Consider the following 17,376-nt stretch of genomic DNA (forward strand, 5'->3'; position numbering starts at 1 on the left):
ATAACCTATTAAAGAAATCTGCTGATGCAATTACATAGTCAATAATAGAGCCACCATTAGGTCCCTTATGTGTAATTTTAGCTGGGATATCGTTATCTAGTCTCCCATTGACTATTAATGAGTCTAAATTTCTTAAGCCTGCAAGTAAAATTGTTCCCCTTTTGTTGGTTCGACTATGAATTGGAAAATGAGCAGGCAGAATGTTTAGTGCTTCATCCTTATTGGTATTAGCAATCCACCCCATACTATGGGTGGAAACCTTAGCATTAAGGTCCACAACCAACATCAAGTTCTTACAGTCTGATTTTTCCAGGAAAGACAAGACAAAGACAAACAAGTCTTTTAGTGAATGTGTATTGGATATACCGGGTGGTATGTATGCATATACAATTAGGAGGGATTCAGAATTATGATAATCTTCCTTGGTCTCTGGCTTTATTGCCTAAAATAGATTAGAGGCATGTAGAATTATTTTATATATTCATTTGAGGCTTGATCTAAGCAGAATAGCAATGCCTCCTTTCACATGTCCCCAGATAACAGGGAGTGTAGAGGGCTGCTCAGCACAAAGTATTCTTCAATGGACCAATTTCTTATAATCCAGGACTCTTGTATACATATTATGTCGGCCTTCTGTTCTTTCAAGAATAACAATTTTATTTTTTTTGTTGCTTAAGCTGGCTGCGTTCCGGGAAATTAATTTAAGGCCCTTGCTAGGAGGAGTTCCCAAATCTTAGGCCAGCAGTGCTATTTGCATTTAGAGCCCCTGCCACCTAACTCCATTTCTTATTTTCCTCATCTACGGTTAATGCATGACATCTCTTTTTCTTTGGTTGGAGGGAGACTCTCCTTTCATCCTTACCGAGAGAGAACTGTAATGCCCTTTCTCCCTCCAGGTGAAGAGAATCCAAAGATGGTAGGTCTAATAGGGTGGTGGACAGCCTGTTATTGTACTCTTTTTCAGGAGTTTTCTCCTCATTAGGGATCAGAACGTCTATACCACAACATCGTAGTTTATCAGAGTTTGTGATTATTAGGTGGGAAGTCCCCTTAGATCCAAACGTCACTCTGGCTCCCCCAAGACTGCCATATTTTAAAACTTGAACCAAAGCCAAATCACTACTCTGAATCATTTGTAGGTCATATATTTTAGCCAAACAGCTCAATAAATTAAACCAATTCTTATATATAGCTCATGATGAAAAATAAAAACAAAATCCAAAGGAAGAGGTACAAAAGGAAGAAGGCTAACATGAGAATCACCCTTAGACACATTATAGGTCACATCACTGCCAATAGCTAATGTAAACAGTGCATTTCCTGTTGTGGGTCGAATTAAAGTGGATTGACTATCTTTCCCTTCTGCTTCGCCTTGTCAGGCAAGTATTGGCACAGATTTCTTGTATACAGAAGTGTAGCACCATCATTTAAAACTAATCTCAAATACAATTCAGTTATAATGAACACAAATTCATATTCGAGAATGATAGACATAGAGATCAAGTGTTAATTTCAGATGCTAATGGCAGGCGGAATGCAGAGAAATGTCACAGTAGCAGAGAATCGGACGTATAAGAATTTTCATGAAGGGTCTGGACAATCAGTTTAAACCTTCACAAAAGTTCAACATTTGCATGTCTACTTCACAAGTTAATTCTCTGTCATATCACAACTGGTAAAGATCTTGGCTCAAACAACAAAAGAAAAAACAGCATTAAATTGAGTATCTTAAAAATGTTTTCCAACACACAAATCATTTTATCAATATTAAAGCTAAGTTTGTCAATACTTGGCGCTGGCGTAGAACTCCGCTCCACACGCGGAGTGTGCAGAGATTTTCCTACTCTGTGTTCCGCGAAGAACACACAGTAGGCAAATCTCAGCACACTCTGCAGCTTGGCGGAGTTGGCCAGCCCCTGCCTCCACCCCCTCTATGAACAATTAATTAGACATTAATGAAAACTAAAACAGAAAACATTTACCTGTACAGTGGTGTTCCGGGGCAGCCCTCCTCCTTTTTCTCGCTCTCTGTGGGTGATCCTTGCGAAAACTGAGCATGTGCGCTAGCGCGCATGTGCATTTCTCGCAAGAAATGCGCATGTGCGGGAGGGCACGCATGCGCAGTTTTCGTAAAGATCACCCAGAGACGGCGAGGAAGAGGAGGAGGACAGCCCGGGGATGCCGCAATACAGTTTTTTTTGTTTTAATTACATTAATGTCTAATTAACTGTTAATAGGGAGGGTGGAGGTGGGTGGCGGAGCGGTGTTCCATGGATTTTGTTCCCAACTCCGTGGACTTCCGTATAGTCCCACTACGCCAGCAATGCCCAGGGTTAGTCAATACACCTGCTGCAAATAATTGTAAAACAAAGGAGTGATATGTTTGAATCACAGATGGGTAGACTTAAATAAGTCAATATAGTGAGGAGCATTGATTTATGAAAACTGCACTTATATTTTGTAGAGCTACTATGGTTAACAATTATGTTGAAGGATCCATATGACCCCCATCTATTTAGTCACTTCCTCAATTTAGTTACTAAAACATAATGCATTGCAGGTGTTGTACCAGGCCCTCTCTGCAGGATCACCCCAAACATTTTACCTTTATTCTCCACTTTTTTGCTGAATCCGTTTTTGTTGGGCTTGGGACTCTGTGCACTTTACCGCTGCAAACAAGTGCTGAAGTGTTTTGCTCTCTTTCCAAAAACATGATTCAATTGTCTTATACACAATTGGAATATTTAATTTACTCATCCGTCCCTTGTAGAATGGTATACCATATACCCAGGGCCAGTAAAATAAATGTTGCCAGTGGGACTGCAGCACTAATTGTGCCACCTCCTCATGTAGCACCGTAAAACATGTCCCAGGCCTGCCACTGCAGGCTAAATGCAGTTTTAAACTGTCATTGACTTGGTATTTACACATCATTGCCAATCCTTAAACTAATCTTTTATTGTATATTAGTCACCCCTATGGTAGACCCTAGGTAGCCCATAAGGTAGGGTGCTGTGTAATTAAAAGACTTAACATGTACTTTTAAGGAATACATTTCCTTGTAGTGAAAAACTCCTAAATTTGTTTTTCACTGTTGTGAGGCCTACCCTTCCATAGGATAACATTGGGGCTACCTTATTACATTTATTAAACTTTAATTTCCAATTGGGAGCAGGTAGCTATGCCATGTTTAGTGCCCCTGGAACTGTGGTAAAAAGCCTTATTTAATGATAAAGTTGGGTTTTTGATCAAATTTTAAAAACTACCACTTTTAGAAAGTTTACATTTTTTCTGCACTTAGCCCTTTTATGCCATTAGCCTGGCCTGGTTCACATGACTGGGCGTAACTGACAGTTAGACTTTGTGAATTCCTCCCAGACAGTCACACAAAAAAGGGATTAGGTGTGCCTGAATGGGCCATCTATTAGCAGGATGGAGGGATAAAGCTGAGCACAAACCCACTTGCAACTGAATAGCAGGTGTTCTGCCTGTGCACAAAGGGACTAACAACCCACCCATTGTCAGTGCAGCCAGCTTGGAGCCAGGACAGGAGAGGCAAGAAAGTTCATTCACTTAACAACCACTGTCAATAAGCTTCTCCCACCTTCTAGAACCAGGGCACCAGGGTATACAAAGTGGACACCAACTATTCAGTACTGTCGGGATTTGCAGCAGCGCAAGAATAAATAAACGCCACTAACCTTGTTCTGGTGACCAGCAGAGACGCTATTCGAAGATAAGCCCCCCAGTCCCGCCCAGACAAGATCCCAACAGAGGAAGTACTAACCCTCTGCGTGAATTCGTGCCAAGGGGGGAAAAGGGGAGTGGATAAAATAATAAACAGGCTGTGGTGGTCTTCTGTGGGTCCCTCAATGGTTTGGGCCAAAAGGACTGCACGATACCAGGAGGAATGTCCACACTACAAGGGGGAACGACAAGACAGAAAGATTATCACCAATCCTCTTGAGAGATATAATAAAGTCAAGAAGCCTTCTCCCTTTACTCACCAGAAGGTCGCACAACCAAACCATGAATTCCGGCCCTTGCATAACTGCAGACAAGACAAACAGGGGAAACGACTTTCAACCCGAAAGGGAGTTGCTGGGTTGTAGTTTCACTCTAGAGGACAGTCTACATATGCTGCCAGAGAACAGACTGACGGGAGACACTAGAAACGAAGTTCACCAAGGAATAAGGTCTTTGTTGTTGATGGCACAACATAAGTCCAGAAAAATGTCTTTTATTACTGCTGCTCTTTGAAACAGAGACGAAACAGCAGCCATTCAAATAAGCTCCCCAAGTTCATGAAAACGCAATACAAAGTTCACGTGACCTCAGCTACAACTGAAAGGTATTTTAGAGAGCGCGTCTTGTAAATCAGACGCGTTTAATAATAATGACCTTTCTTTACTCGCCAATGCCGTGTAAACGCAAACCGCGCGTTTAAAAGACACTGCGGCTTTTCTATTGACGGAGTAAACAAGGAACAGAAATAAACATGGAGGAGGCGAGCCCGCGCTCCTCCCGCTACAGTACTTAGCGCAATCCACGAACTGCACCAGAGATCCAGGAGACAAGGTTCAAAATGCTATTCAGAAACAGCAGGCTTCTATCTTCAATCTGAGATCCGGGGGGGATCGCCATCTGCCATATCCATACAATCCAGGTTGTTTGACAAGCACCTTCCCCTTGTGAGGGAGGTGCTTTTGTAAGATCCACCCTGTGCCTCAGAGTGCCTGCCCCTTAGCATGCTGGTACTCATAGTGTTTCCGGATGTTGTTGCACACACCATGTTGGACACACAAACAACGGGTTACCCTAGGATGGTATGGCATGCGCCCCCTTGACCACGAGATCGCTACAAGTACACTTCTGGACCTGTGGGTACTCTGACAGGAGGAAGGACTGCTGCACTTCTGGAAGGCCTGCCACTCTGCTGGTCTGCTGATTTGAAGAACTGCTGCCCTGTTGTCCTGCTGCCCTGCCATCTCCTGCCTGGGGACAAGGACTGGGTCTTGTACTGGCCCAGGACCTCCAGAGAGACTCACAAGGGGTAGTTTGCTGGCCTCCTGTTCAGAGCCACAGGGACACAAAGGGATAATTCCCTCTGGAACCCACACCTGGAACAAGCTTGACTGAGTCCTGACCCTCCAAGTGATGTTCCTCCAGTAGGCCCCTGGAAGTTGGTGCTAAATGGTACCCAGGCAGCCAAAATCCAGAAGTGGGAACCTTTTTGGCTAAAAACTGCTCTGGGTGCCAGGAAGAGAGTGGGACCAACCTGCTTGCCTATCCGCTCGAGTTTCTTCGCTGGTGAGATTCACTTTGCGGCTTCTCATGCTATGTTCTTCTGCGTAGCAGCAAATGCTTTTCAGCGATTCTTTGCAAAAGGAGTATCCGGCCTCACGGAACTATCTTTGGCTAACGTCCTCTGCCTCATCCTGCTGGAGATTTTCGACTTTCACCTCAGAGTCTAAGTACGAACTTAGAAATCTTCACTGCAGCCTCGATGAAAGGCTATCCAACAATGGCGCTCCCTTCTCGGATACCTCCTGCAGCCTTGCCCCACTGAACTTTACCTTCTAAAAACATTTTTCACAGAATTTCTTCTACATCTTAAGATAATTCACTGCGCTCTGTCATGGGCACCATATGTTTTTTACATTGGCCCAGTTTCATGCGACTAAATGTCCGTATTTGACACTGACGGAGCGAGTTTCAGAAATAATTTTATTCTGGCTCGTGAAGTAAATCTTCCATAATTTGATTAATTATATTAATAGGTTTTTGCATGATTTGTATTACTAAACCAACCTAGAGTAAAATTGCATACACAAACATGTGGGATTAATATTATGTGCTTTATGTTGCCTCTGCAAGTATGTTTTAAAATATTTAACTAAAGTTGTTTTGTTTGTCTATGTCTTTGTCAACATTAATGCAGCTATTTTAATTAATGGCATGTGCATATTTTATATGTGCTTTCGTCTATGTTGTGTCTTTTTATCTTTTTCAGGCATATGGAGAATCCTGCTGGACTTTATGAAGAATGGTAGATTAAAAACACTGTTTTCTTTGTGCTTTTTGCTAGGTTACATAAACTAATGGGTTAAGATAAGCAATGGTGGGTGGGTAACAGAATGATTTTCATTACCTGAATTAATTATTGTTTTGTGTTTGTTTAAATACTAGCCCATGAAAAAGGCTTGAGGCCTAGTGTTTTTGGAGGGTGTCTGTAATCCTGTAGCGAAAGAGCTGAGCACAGAGAAAAATAAAGTGGAAAAGTTCTGTCACGTTAATGTGTTCATCAAGAAAAATGTAACTGTGCAAAGACAAGCAAAGTCGAGCTCTGATGGACATTTCCAAAGACAGGATGTTGTGATTTCTGCCAAGCTGAGGAAGAAGCCATGAACTGTTATATAATGTTGCTCTTCTGAGGAAGCTGGATGGATGGTGAAACCATGAACAAAAGGGGCTTATGATGTGCCCCGAACTTGCTAAAAAAAGAATGACCTGTCAACCAATGAGGTTGTTGAAAGACTCTGAAAAGTTACATTTAGTTCAGATTAGTGAGTTAGAAAGGTATAAAAACTTGTCCCCTTGAGAGGAACGGGGCTGTCTTGTTCCTGAGGGCGAAGTGCTGTCCGATTTCTTGGCGCACGTAAGAGAATTCATTTTAAATGTCTATTCTTTTTCAGGGTAGAGAGCTTAACATAGGGAATTAGGAAATGAAAATATTTGTTTTGATTCATATATTTTGAGCAATTTTGAAATGTCAGACTAAGGTGCCAATGTTTAATTAATTGCTGAATAAAAAAAATTAATTCTAATAAAGATGCTTTTGCTCTGAATTTAATAAAATTAATAAAATAGATTTTGAAATGACAAGCTGGTTTTGTCAATTCTTAGAATTGTTACCATCAGTTGATTCATTGGCCAAAGTGGCTTAATTAAATGTTTTTGTTATTTTACCATGGTTAAAATTGTTTACTGCAGTTGTATATAAAGTGTATTTAATATATAAGTCAGTTAAATTAATTAGGCCAAAGGATTCAGTTGCCCAATTTCTGTCTCAGTTTCTATGGGCCTTGTGAGAGTTTATAAATAATGGTGAGTATTAGGTAGTGAGTGGTGTAGTTTGAGACAGAATTTCCTTAGGGGCGCTGGATCAATTTCTCTGGTGGCAGAGTTTGGTTACTATGGTAACTGACATGTTACATGGTAATTACATAGGATACATGTCTAAAACAAGTTGTTAAGTTTTTTCCCTTGTTGTATGTAGTCAAAAGGATTTTTCCTGCAGTGTGACAATACCTGGTTTAGCCGGCGAAAGAATAGTGTGATAGGTGAAGTTACACAGTGCATTTGTTCTGTTTCAAAATAGTGGTATAGAATATATCACTAGTGTTGCGGACGTACAACACAAGTTTAGGGACCTTAGGTGTGTCTAGTTAAATGCATAGTGAGGATTCTCTATGAAATCGTAGCATTGAGTATAGGGACCTGGTGAGCCCATTTTAAAACTCCTAGTGAAAAGAGTAATAGATCTATCTGAGCTTGAGTGAAGAGTAAGGATGCGTCGTCTATTCTTACTAGCGATTCTGGATTTCTATGGTTGGTTAGAGTCCTGCCAAGATTTCATGTTTGTATAATTAGGTTTTCTGTTTGAATGCGTAAATGATTTTGTGAGAAATAGCGTCGTCTATTTCCAGACAAATGGTTTGTTTTTCTGTAGTTACTAACTGAAGTTCATTGAAAAGTATTGTTTAAAATGGCGCTGTGAACATTTTTTGTGAAGGAGGGGTGAGTTTACGGAGTGGCACACGCAGCGAAGCTGCAGCGGCAGTGTACGTCATTGGGTTTGCACTGTGATTGGCTAGGATACGTCACAGCAAGCGCACTGGTTGATTCACGTGACAGTGACAAGCTGATAGTTGATTGGTCAATTCTGAATACAGTATTTCTATTGGTTAAGCAAGGTAGTGACGTAGCTTAACCTGATTGGCTTAGTGGTGTCTTTTGCGCACGGATTGGCTAGAGTAGCGGAACATTAAGAAAATATTTACTATCTTTTGAAATAAGCGATTTTGCTTATAAATATGAGCTATTGGTACGAAAAGGAGGCAAAGAAGCCTTCATGGTTTCAGAAAATAAAAAATGTATTTAATCCTGACAAGAAAATTGAAACGCGTGGTGGAAAATTACTTCATAAGTACAAAACACCCGCAGCATATATGGAAGGCGAATATGGTTATCATACTGTAATTTGGTTTGAAAATTGGATGCAATATACAAAAAATCATGGCGTATTAGCTTTGCCGGAAGATGGATCATTTAATATGGAAGTTTTGAGAAACCTGAGAGAAAAAATGATGGCTCTTATGCCAAAGCCTAGACCTACACAATTTGAAGCTTTAGTTGAATGGGAGGTTGAGATGATGGAACTCAATAGAGAAAGCAAAGGTTTACCTAGAAACCCAAAATATAATGTAAATAGAGAAACACTTGAGGATAAAGTGAGACGCTGTGAAAAGCAGACATGTATGATGGTCTGTACCCATTGAGAATAATGATTACTGAAACTCCAGGTCAAAAGAGTACTCAAAAGAAAGGTAAACTATATGAAGAATTAGATGATGCAGTTTTAGAAGACATTTATTCTACTAAACGCAAACCGCCACCTTATCAAGCAGATTCACAATCTACCCCGAGAGTTTCTACTGGAACTTCTCCAAGTGCACCTCCTAGGGAAGCAGATGAAGGTTCACCCAGATTTTTACAATTACCTGAAATGGTAGGGTCAAGAAACAATTCTAGTAAACCAAGATAAAACAGAATTCTAGATCAGAGAAGTGATTTCCCAAGAAACCCAGAAAGACTTGCTGATATGCCAGAAATTTTAAATTATAATAAGGCAAAAGAAGATTTAATTCAACAATTAACTAAAGGAATCTAAGCAGTGACAGTACCTGTAACGATTGGTCCTGTTGTACCAGTTTTTGATCAAAGAGAAAATAGACCTTCTGCTTTGACAGTTGCATTAAATGCAGAAATTCAAAAAGTGGCTGAAAATTTTGATTCGGAGCTATCAGAAATACACAGGGAAAAATCAATGATGCCAAATTGAACTTTTAACCAAAGTTTGACAGGTTGCCAGACACCACCTGTTGCAGAATCTGATTCAGGTTCTTCAGAAAGAAGCTTGAATAAAATAGACTTAAGGCAAAATGCACTGTATCCAGAAGCCCCTGAATTCAAAAAGCTTGATGTTGCAAAATTAAAAGCTGATTTGGAGGAATTAATAATTTGCACAATTGGTACTGATAATTTAAGGTTGTATTAGGATGATGAACTTCTTTTTATTTGTAAAAGCATTCAGTGGAAAACAAAAAACAGGTATGAGCAACTGGAAGAAATGGCTGTTGAATTAGACATTGATTTAAGCAAACAGAAACATTTGCAAACACATTACAGAGTGGATTTTTCTGAGAAAGATATTGACAATCTCAATACTTCAGGAAGAATAACCCATATTAGAGAATGGATAACTTTCCTCAAAAGGTTAGGTGAATTAGGCAAATGGAGAATGAAATGGTCAAAGAATAAAGAGCAAGACAACAGAGACAGAGGAGAAACAGTTTCCGAATTTCCAATGAGGGAAATAGCAGGTGGAGGGTATGTGCATGTTCCTTGGTCAAGACAAGACATTCTGTTATTCACAAATGATTTTCCTCGGCTGAGAGAAAAGCCTGTGGAATGGTATCGACAGGTGGACAGATTCATCAAAGTGTCAAAAGTTCTGTGGATTGATCTGGATGGATTCTTTGACATTGTTGTCCCATCAGATCTTTGGACAGAATGTAAAATTTCAGTGAGTTGGCCTAAAGAAGAACCTGCTCGAGACACAATTACAAGTGCCCCATCAAAAGATGTCATGGAAATATACAATAAAGTAATTTATTGGCTGAAAGAAAAAATCCCCCTGAAAGAAGTAGATTGGGTTAAAATTGACAGAACATACCAAGAACCAAAAGAGTCAGTACATTCATTTTATGAAAGATTACTGTTGGTTTTCAAACAATACAGTGGCTATGAAAAATTAAGTGAAAAGGACATGAGCCACTTCATTTACAGATGTGTTTATGGCTTGAGACCTGAAATAAGTGAGATGATTAAAAATGGAATTGTGGGTTGGCAATCACTTTCAGTTGATGACATCTTGAGAAAGGCAAAATATTGCAGTGATGAGATTGATGCAAAATAAAAGAAGCTTAAAGAAAAGGCAATGTGGGCACAGGTGAAGGTAGCTGAGCAACAGCAGATAGCCTTAGAAAATAAAAAATGTGCAACAGAATGAAGGCAAATTTAGAAACAATTTTAATAATAAACCAAAATGTAATATGAATATTGAAGAGCTAAAACAAAAGCTCCCATGTTTTAATTGTGGGGAAATTGGACACTGAAAGCGAGAGTGTGAAAATCCGCCCAGAAATGTTAAAAATTCATCATTGAATCCACAGATGCAGAGTGAGATAAATCAGCAACAGCAGCTACAACAGCAGTTAAACGAATTAAGTCAGCAGCGACAGCTACAGTGGCAGGTAGTAAATCAGCAGAGCCAGAATCCACAAGCACCTTTTCCCAACTGTGTGAATGCTCAGAGGTACACCCCTGAAACAGGTTTCTGCGGAGGAGATCAGGTAAACAGATTGCCAGAAACAAATGTGTCAAATGTTTCTCAGCAATTTTGTTTAAAAGATAATGAAGCAAGTGATTCCTCTGAAGATTACTCATGACAGTGCCTGAGAGAGGAAGAAGAGTGTGTGCTTGGACCCACTCTTGAGGTAGATCAAGCTGGTCCATTTGTAAATGGTAAAGTGAATGATGTTGATGTCACTTTTCTTGTGGACACAGGCGCTACCCGTTCTACTGTTAGATCAGCAGAAATGGAAAATCTTCCTCTCTCTGGTGAGTCCATCCAAGTTGTAGGTGTGGCTAATCAGCAAATTAAGACAAGTCTAACCGAACCAGTAAAAGTTGAGATTGGGAATTTCAAAGACAAACAAAGATTTCTAGTTTGTGACAGTAGTCCTGTAAATTTGTTAGGACGTGACATATTGTTTAAGATGAATTATAGAATTTATTGCTCACCGGATGGTATTGAGCTACAAACTTCAGAAGAAGATGGTCTTTACAAATTAACAATGTTGATGGGTGAAGAGGAAAGTAAATTATTTCCTGCTCTTGACAAAAACAATTTGCCTGAAGAGCTTAAAAAGCCAGTCAATCCAGAAATGTGGGACTTAACTAGAAATTATATGGGTCTCATGAAACATGTGGATCCAGTAAAAACTACTGTAAAACAAGAAGTAGATTTCCCAAATGTTCCTCAGTATAACATGAAAGCTGAAACAATTGAAGGAGTCATTCCTGTGATTGAAAAATTCATAAGTCAAGGTGTTTTAAAAGAGATTGAGAGTAGCCCATGTAATTCACCGATTATGGGTATCAAAAAGCCAAACAAAACTTACAGAATTGTTCAGGACCTGAGAAAAATTAACCAGATTGTTGTTCCATGTTGCCCTGTTGTTCCAAACCCTGTGGAAATTCTTTATCAGATTCCGCATGATGCAGAATGGTATACGGTCATTGACCTATGTAATGCCTTCTTTACAGTTCCACTGCATCCAGAAAGCCAACAAAGTCTTGCGTTCAAGTTCCAGAACCGCATCCTAGCATGGTGTTGTATCCCACAGGGGTATACTGAGAGTCCATCTATCTTTAATCAGTTGTTAAAGAAATCACTGTAAGATTTAGTTTTGCCTGGAAAATCGACATTGGTCCAATACATTGATGACCTTCTGGTGGCTGCAAAAACACGAGAAAATTGTGTAACTGACACCATTACTCTTTTAAATCGAATGGCAGATGAGGGACATAAAGTGTCATCTGCAAAATTACAGTTTTGCAAACAAGAAGTAAAATATCTTGGTCACAGAATTGCAAAAGGGATCAGACAAGTGACAATTGAAAGGATTAAAATGATTCAAGCAATACAACCCCCGACAACACAACGACAGGTCAGAATGTTTCTGGGAATGGTTGGTTACTGTCGCCAATGGATTAGTGGATTTTCGGTAATTGCAAAACCACTACAGAGACTGACAAAAGCTGATATAAAAGACCTGATAACACTGAAAAAAACTGAGTTAGAAGCCTTTGAGCAGTTAAAAAGAAGTCTGTGTGAAGCTCCAGCTTTAGGAATGCCAGATTATGAAAAAGAATTTGAGCTGTACTGTAGTGAAAGGGAAGGCTGTGCATTATCAGTTCTAATTAAGAGACATGGAAAACTGAGAAAGCCAAATGCTTATTTCTCAGCAGTTTTGGATCCTGTTGCAAAAGCTTTGCCAGGTTGCCTAAAAGCAGTGGCTGCAACAAGTGTAACCCTTGAGCAGAGTGAAGGAATCATAATGTGATTTCCTGTAAAAGTGTATGTACCTCATTCAGTTGAAATTCTTCTTACCATAAGCAAGACCCAGCATTTGACAAGTAACAGACTGACCAAATATGAGAAAACAATACTGGGATCTGATAATGTTTCTATTGCAAGATGTGTGAATCTAAATCCTTCCACATTATTGCCCGATGGTGTTGTTACAGAAGTCAAAAATTAAATTGATATTGATCATGAGTGCTTGGATGTTGTAGATTACTGTACCAAGCCCAAGCAGGACATAAAAGATGTTCCTTTGCCAGAATCTGATTTGGTTTACTTTGTTGATGGCTCCTGTCTAAGAACCGAAGAGGGCATTCTGAGAGCAGCATACTCAGTATGTACAGTCTCAGATGTTGTTGAGGGTTCCCCTCTTGATGGAATTCGTTCAGCTCGAGTCGCAGAATTAATTGGTTTAATTCAAGCTTGTGAGAGAGCAGAAGGGAAAAAGATTACCATAGTGACTGATAGTCAGTATGGATATGGCGTAGTCCATGACTATGGTCAGCTCTGGTCTCAAAGAGGTTATCTAACCTCTGCGGGAACACCAATCAGGAATGCAAAATTGATCAAAAGATTGATTGATGGCATTCAGTTACCAGAAAAGATTGCTGTCGTGAAATGTGTAGCTCATAAAAAAGGCAACGATTACATCACAAAAGGTAATGCTTACGCGGATGAAATTGCAAAGTATTGCGCCAAAAACAATTATTCAATTAATCGGGAAAAAGACAAAAGTCACATTCTGAACTCTCTCATGCTAATATCTGTAGTTGAAACATGGCAGGGAGTAAAAGAGCTACAAGATGAGGCAGATGATGAAGAGAAAAATACATGGCTAAAAGCAGAGTGCAGACAGCGAGAAGAAGATGGAGTTTGGGTTTACAAAGATGATAGACCAGTAATGCCAAATTGCATGATTGCTGACATGGCACGGATGTACCATGGTCCAGGGCATTTGGGAAGAGACTCCATGATCAGATTATTCAGAGAAACATGGTTTAGTCCAAAATTCAGGATTATTGCAGAATCACTTTGCCAGAGATGCTTGACCTGCCAACAAATTAATCCAAACAGGAAGACTGTTGTAAGCTTGGGAACCATAGGACGGGAGGGTGGTCCTTTTACCAGGTTACAGATGGATTTCATTGACATGCCACCACACAATAAGCTTAGGTATGTGCTTGTGATTGTTTGTCTGTTTTCAAGATGGGTGGAAGCATTCCCAACTCGTCACCATGACTCAGTTACTGTGGCAAAATTACTTTTGAGGGAGATCATACCTAGATATGGTTTTCCAGTCACTATTGAAAGTGATCGCGGAATACATTTTGAAAACAGATTGTTACAATTGATTTGTGAAGCTTTGGAAATTAAACAAAAGTTATACTGTGCATACAGACCAGAAGCATCAGGTGTTGTAGAGCAGATAAATGGAACAATCAAAAACAGAATTTCCAAAATGTGTCTAGCTACAGGAGTAAAGTGGACAGATGCTCTTCCCCTTATTCTGATGTCTTTGAGAAGTACTCCTGACAAAAAGACAGGCCTTAGTCCTCATGAAGTCTTAATGGGCAGAGTTATGAGACAAGCATTTGTTCCAGTAGGCAAGCTTTTGAGTATTAATGAAAGTGCAATTATTGAGTATTGCCAGAACCTTTCTGATGTAGTAAATTCTGTATTCCATCAGGTGGGAACAGATGTGATTTCAAAAGAGAAAGAGCAAGCTCATGATCTGTTACTAGGAGATAGGATCAGAACTAAAATCAATCGAAGGAGAAATTGTTTAGTACCCAGATGGCAAAAAGCAAGACAAGTGATACTAGTCACAACAAATGCTGTCAAGTGTAGAGTTCTGAAAAGGTGGGTGCATGTAAGTCACACCATTCGTGTACCACCTCCTGATAATCTTGACGAAGAAAGTGACACAACAACTGACTTAGACTCAGAAGGAGATCCTGAAGATCCAGATTCTGAAGATCAGCAAGAAAGTCGACATCTGGAAGATTCAGATGTGAATCAAGCGTTGAATGAAAAAGATCTAGAAATTGCGACTCTAGATCAAGAAAATGATGAAAATCTGCTAGAAAAAGAATCTCAAGCAGAGAAGGAAGATTCTGAAGCAGAAAAAGATTCTGAAGCAGAAAAATCTGAGCAGGAAGATAATCAAATCCAGGAGAGTATTGAAAAGCAGACTGGAAGCTCTGAAAGCAGGAACAAGAAATCTGAAACTGGGAAGTTGAAAGTAATTCCTGAAGAAGAGGAAGAATTACCAAGTACCAGCTACAAAGATGATGTTCCTAACGGAGTGAAGCTGCCAAGTAAAGAAGTTATTCCTAAATATAGATTTGAAGTCTCAGAAACCGACTCAGATGAGAGTGATGAAGAGTCTGAAATAAGAAAATTCAGGAAAAGAGCTTGGAAAGCTGAATCTAATGAATCTGTGCCAAAGAAGAAAATCTTGAAAAAAGGAGATGTTTGGCCAAAAGAAAACCTGAAATTCAAATTAGTGAAGAAATCAAAGGAGCAGATTGACAAAATTTAAAGCCAGAAAGGTGATTCTGAAAATAAAAACCAGAAAGGAAAGAAAATTGAAGTAATTATTGGAAAAGCAAAAAGAGTGATTAGGCCAAATCAAAAATACAAGTCCCCAGAGTGGACATATATAATAATCCCGCCAGGAGTGGATGTTGGAAGTAGCAGTCAAGAGGATTTGAAAGAAGCCAGTGACAATGATTAGGGTTGTTTTCCTTTAGATTAGGGTTTTATTTTTGGCATAAGGCTGAAGAATTTGTGTTAGGTGACACAAGGTCGAAGAAATTGTGTTAGCTGGAAAAACACATTCATGTGATGCAAGGTCGAAGTAAAGCTGTTAGAGGGTTACTTACATTTTTTTAAAAAAGGGGGAGATATTAGTTTAATTACTTAAATACTTACATTACTTACATTATTTACAACATTTTAAAAATTTTGTTTTTGATTTTTGATTCCTCATTTATTCTAAAATGCCTAGTTCTGATACTTCAAGGTGCTCCGTTTTAAGAAGATGTTGCAAAATGTCTTCAATCTGTGTGGTTCTTTTAAACCTTGTCTGGGTAATCTTAGCTGTCATTTACCCTTTTGGTATCGACAAGCAGAAATTTGGCAAACATGACAAGTAGAGTAGAGACATGAGGAAAAACATGCTGGTAAAACTAACAGAGTTCTTGAGCTCAATCCAGAGATCCATCAAGATAGATCTGTTGGAGATTTTTCTAGCAATTCCTTCTCTAGACTTTTATCAGAGTATGTTAGAGTCATGAATATAAAGGATTGTTACGTCTGTGTGAAGCTTCCTGCTTCTGTTTCAGAGGGGGTTACTTATAACATGCTACCCCTCACTTATGGCATCACGTGCAGTGTGATTGCTAGCTTGTTCTATCAAACAGGTCGACTGGAGTACTTTTCCTCAGATTATGATGAGGTTTTTGCTAACCTGAAAGTTGTAAATAGCTTAAACAAAGTTAGACCTGCTAAGCAGATGAGGGAATTATTTTTGGTGACTAACAAACTTACCTACGAATATGCTTACAGAAACAATTTAACATGCAAGATGAGAGCAGAAGAAAAGACTTTCCTTAACATGGTTGAGGAGAGAAGAGCAATTTACAAAAGGAATGAGATGCTGAAACATGCTAAATCTAAGTTTTGGCAGCTAGAGGATGAGAAGCTTACTGATGTTAACACAAATGCTGCTATACACATAGATGAGCCAGTTAGTGGAAAATTTTGCATTAGAAGAGATAATACACTGTACGATAATCTTTTTGTGGGTGCTAGTCAATGTGAGGATACATACCTTATCACAGGGGGAAGGGGATTTAAAGGTGGGAAAGATCCAATTTTTCCTGGAATTTATTTTGTTTGTGGTAACAAGGCGTATTTTAGCCTCCCAGACCATAGGCATGGGACGTGTTATCTTGGATTAGTTTTTCCAAAGATTTTTCATGTAGACAGAAATGCAAAGGGTACCTTTGAATTTGGTGAACACCTGAATAGGTTCAAGAGGGAAAGTTTTTCAGAGATCATGGGAGACATTTTCGGCGCAATTATTCCTATGGTAGGAATAACCCTGAATGCAATCAAAATTAGAAAGGTTTCCACAATTGTACACAGGTTGTCAACAGACACTGCAAGTGGTTTTCAATTAGTCAACACAAAACTTGTTGCCACAAGGAGCATGGTTATGCAGAATCGTCTTGCATTAGACATTCTGCTTGCAAAAGAGGGAGGAGTCTGTGGGGTTTTACATATCCAGCATTGTTGTACTTATATCCCAGACAGGAGTCAGAATATTGAAAAACGTATCAAGAATATCACAGAATTTCATTCGGAGATAGAACCCCTGGAAGATGAGAATTTCACCGAACAATTAGGTAAAAGGATTGAGGCAATTAAAAATTGGTTTTCAGAGATTGGCAGTTCAATCATTGTCAACAAGAGGAAGAAGCATGTAAGGGAGAAGAGGAGGATTTATAAACTCAGAAAGGAACAGGAGAAGGAAATTGAGTTAGAGGAGTTTTGGAGGGCTCAATATGAAACTACCAGACAAACTGCTGAAACAGGAGTTTAGGGAGACTAATACTGAGAGAAAACAAAATGTGACGTCTCTAAATTTGGTTCAAAATTTGCTAAATTTTGGGTGTTGTTTGGTGATTTTAAAATCACCAGATTAAGGAGTTGATGGAGCGAGTTTCAAAAATAATTTTATTCTGGCTCGTGAAGTTAATCTTCCATAATTTTATTAATTATATTAATAGGTTTTTGCATGATTTGTATTACTAAACCAACCTAGAGTAAAATTGCATACACAAACATGTGGGATTAATGTTATGTGTTTTATGTTG

Source organism: Lissotriton vulgaris, chromosome 1_1 (genome assembly GCF_964263255.1).
Source record: "Lissotriton vulgaris chromosome 1_1, aLisVul1.2, whole genome shotgun sequence".
NCBI classification, from domain to species: Eukaryota; Metazoa; Chordata; class Amphibia; order Caudata; family Salamandridae; genus Lissotriton; species Lissotriton vulgaris.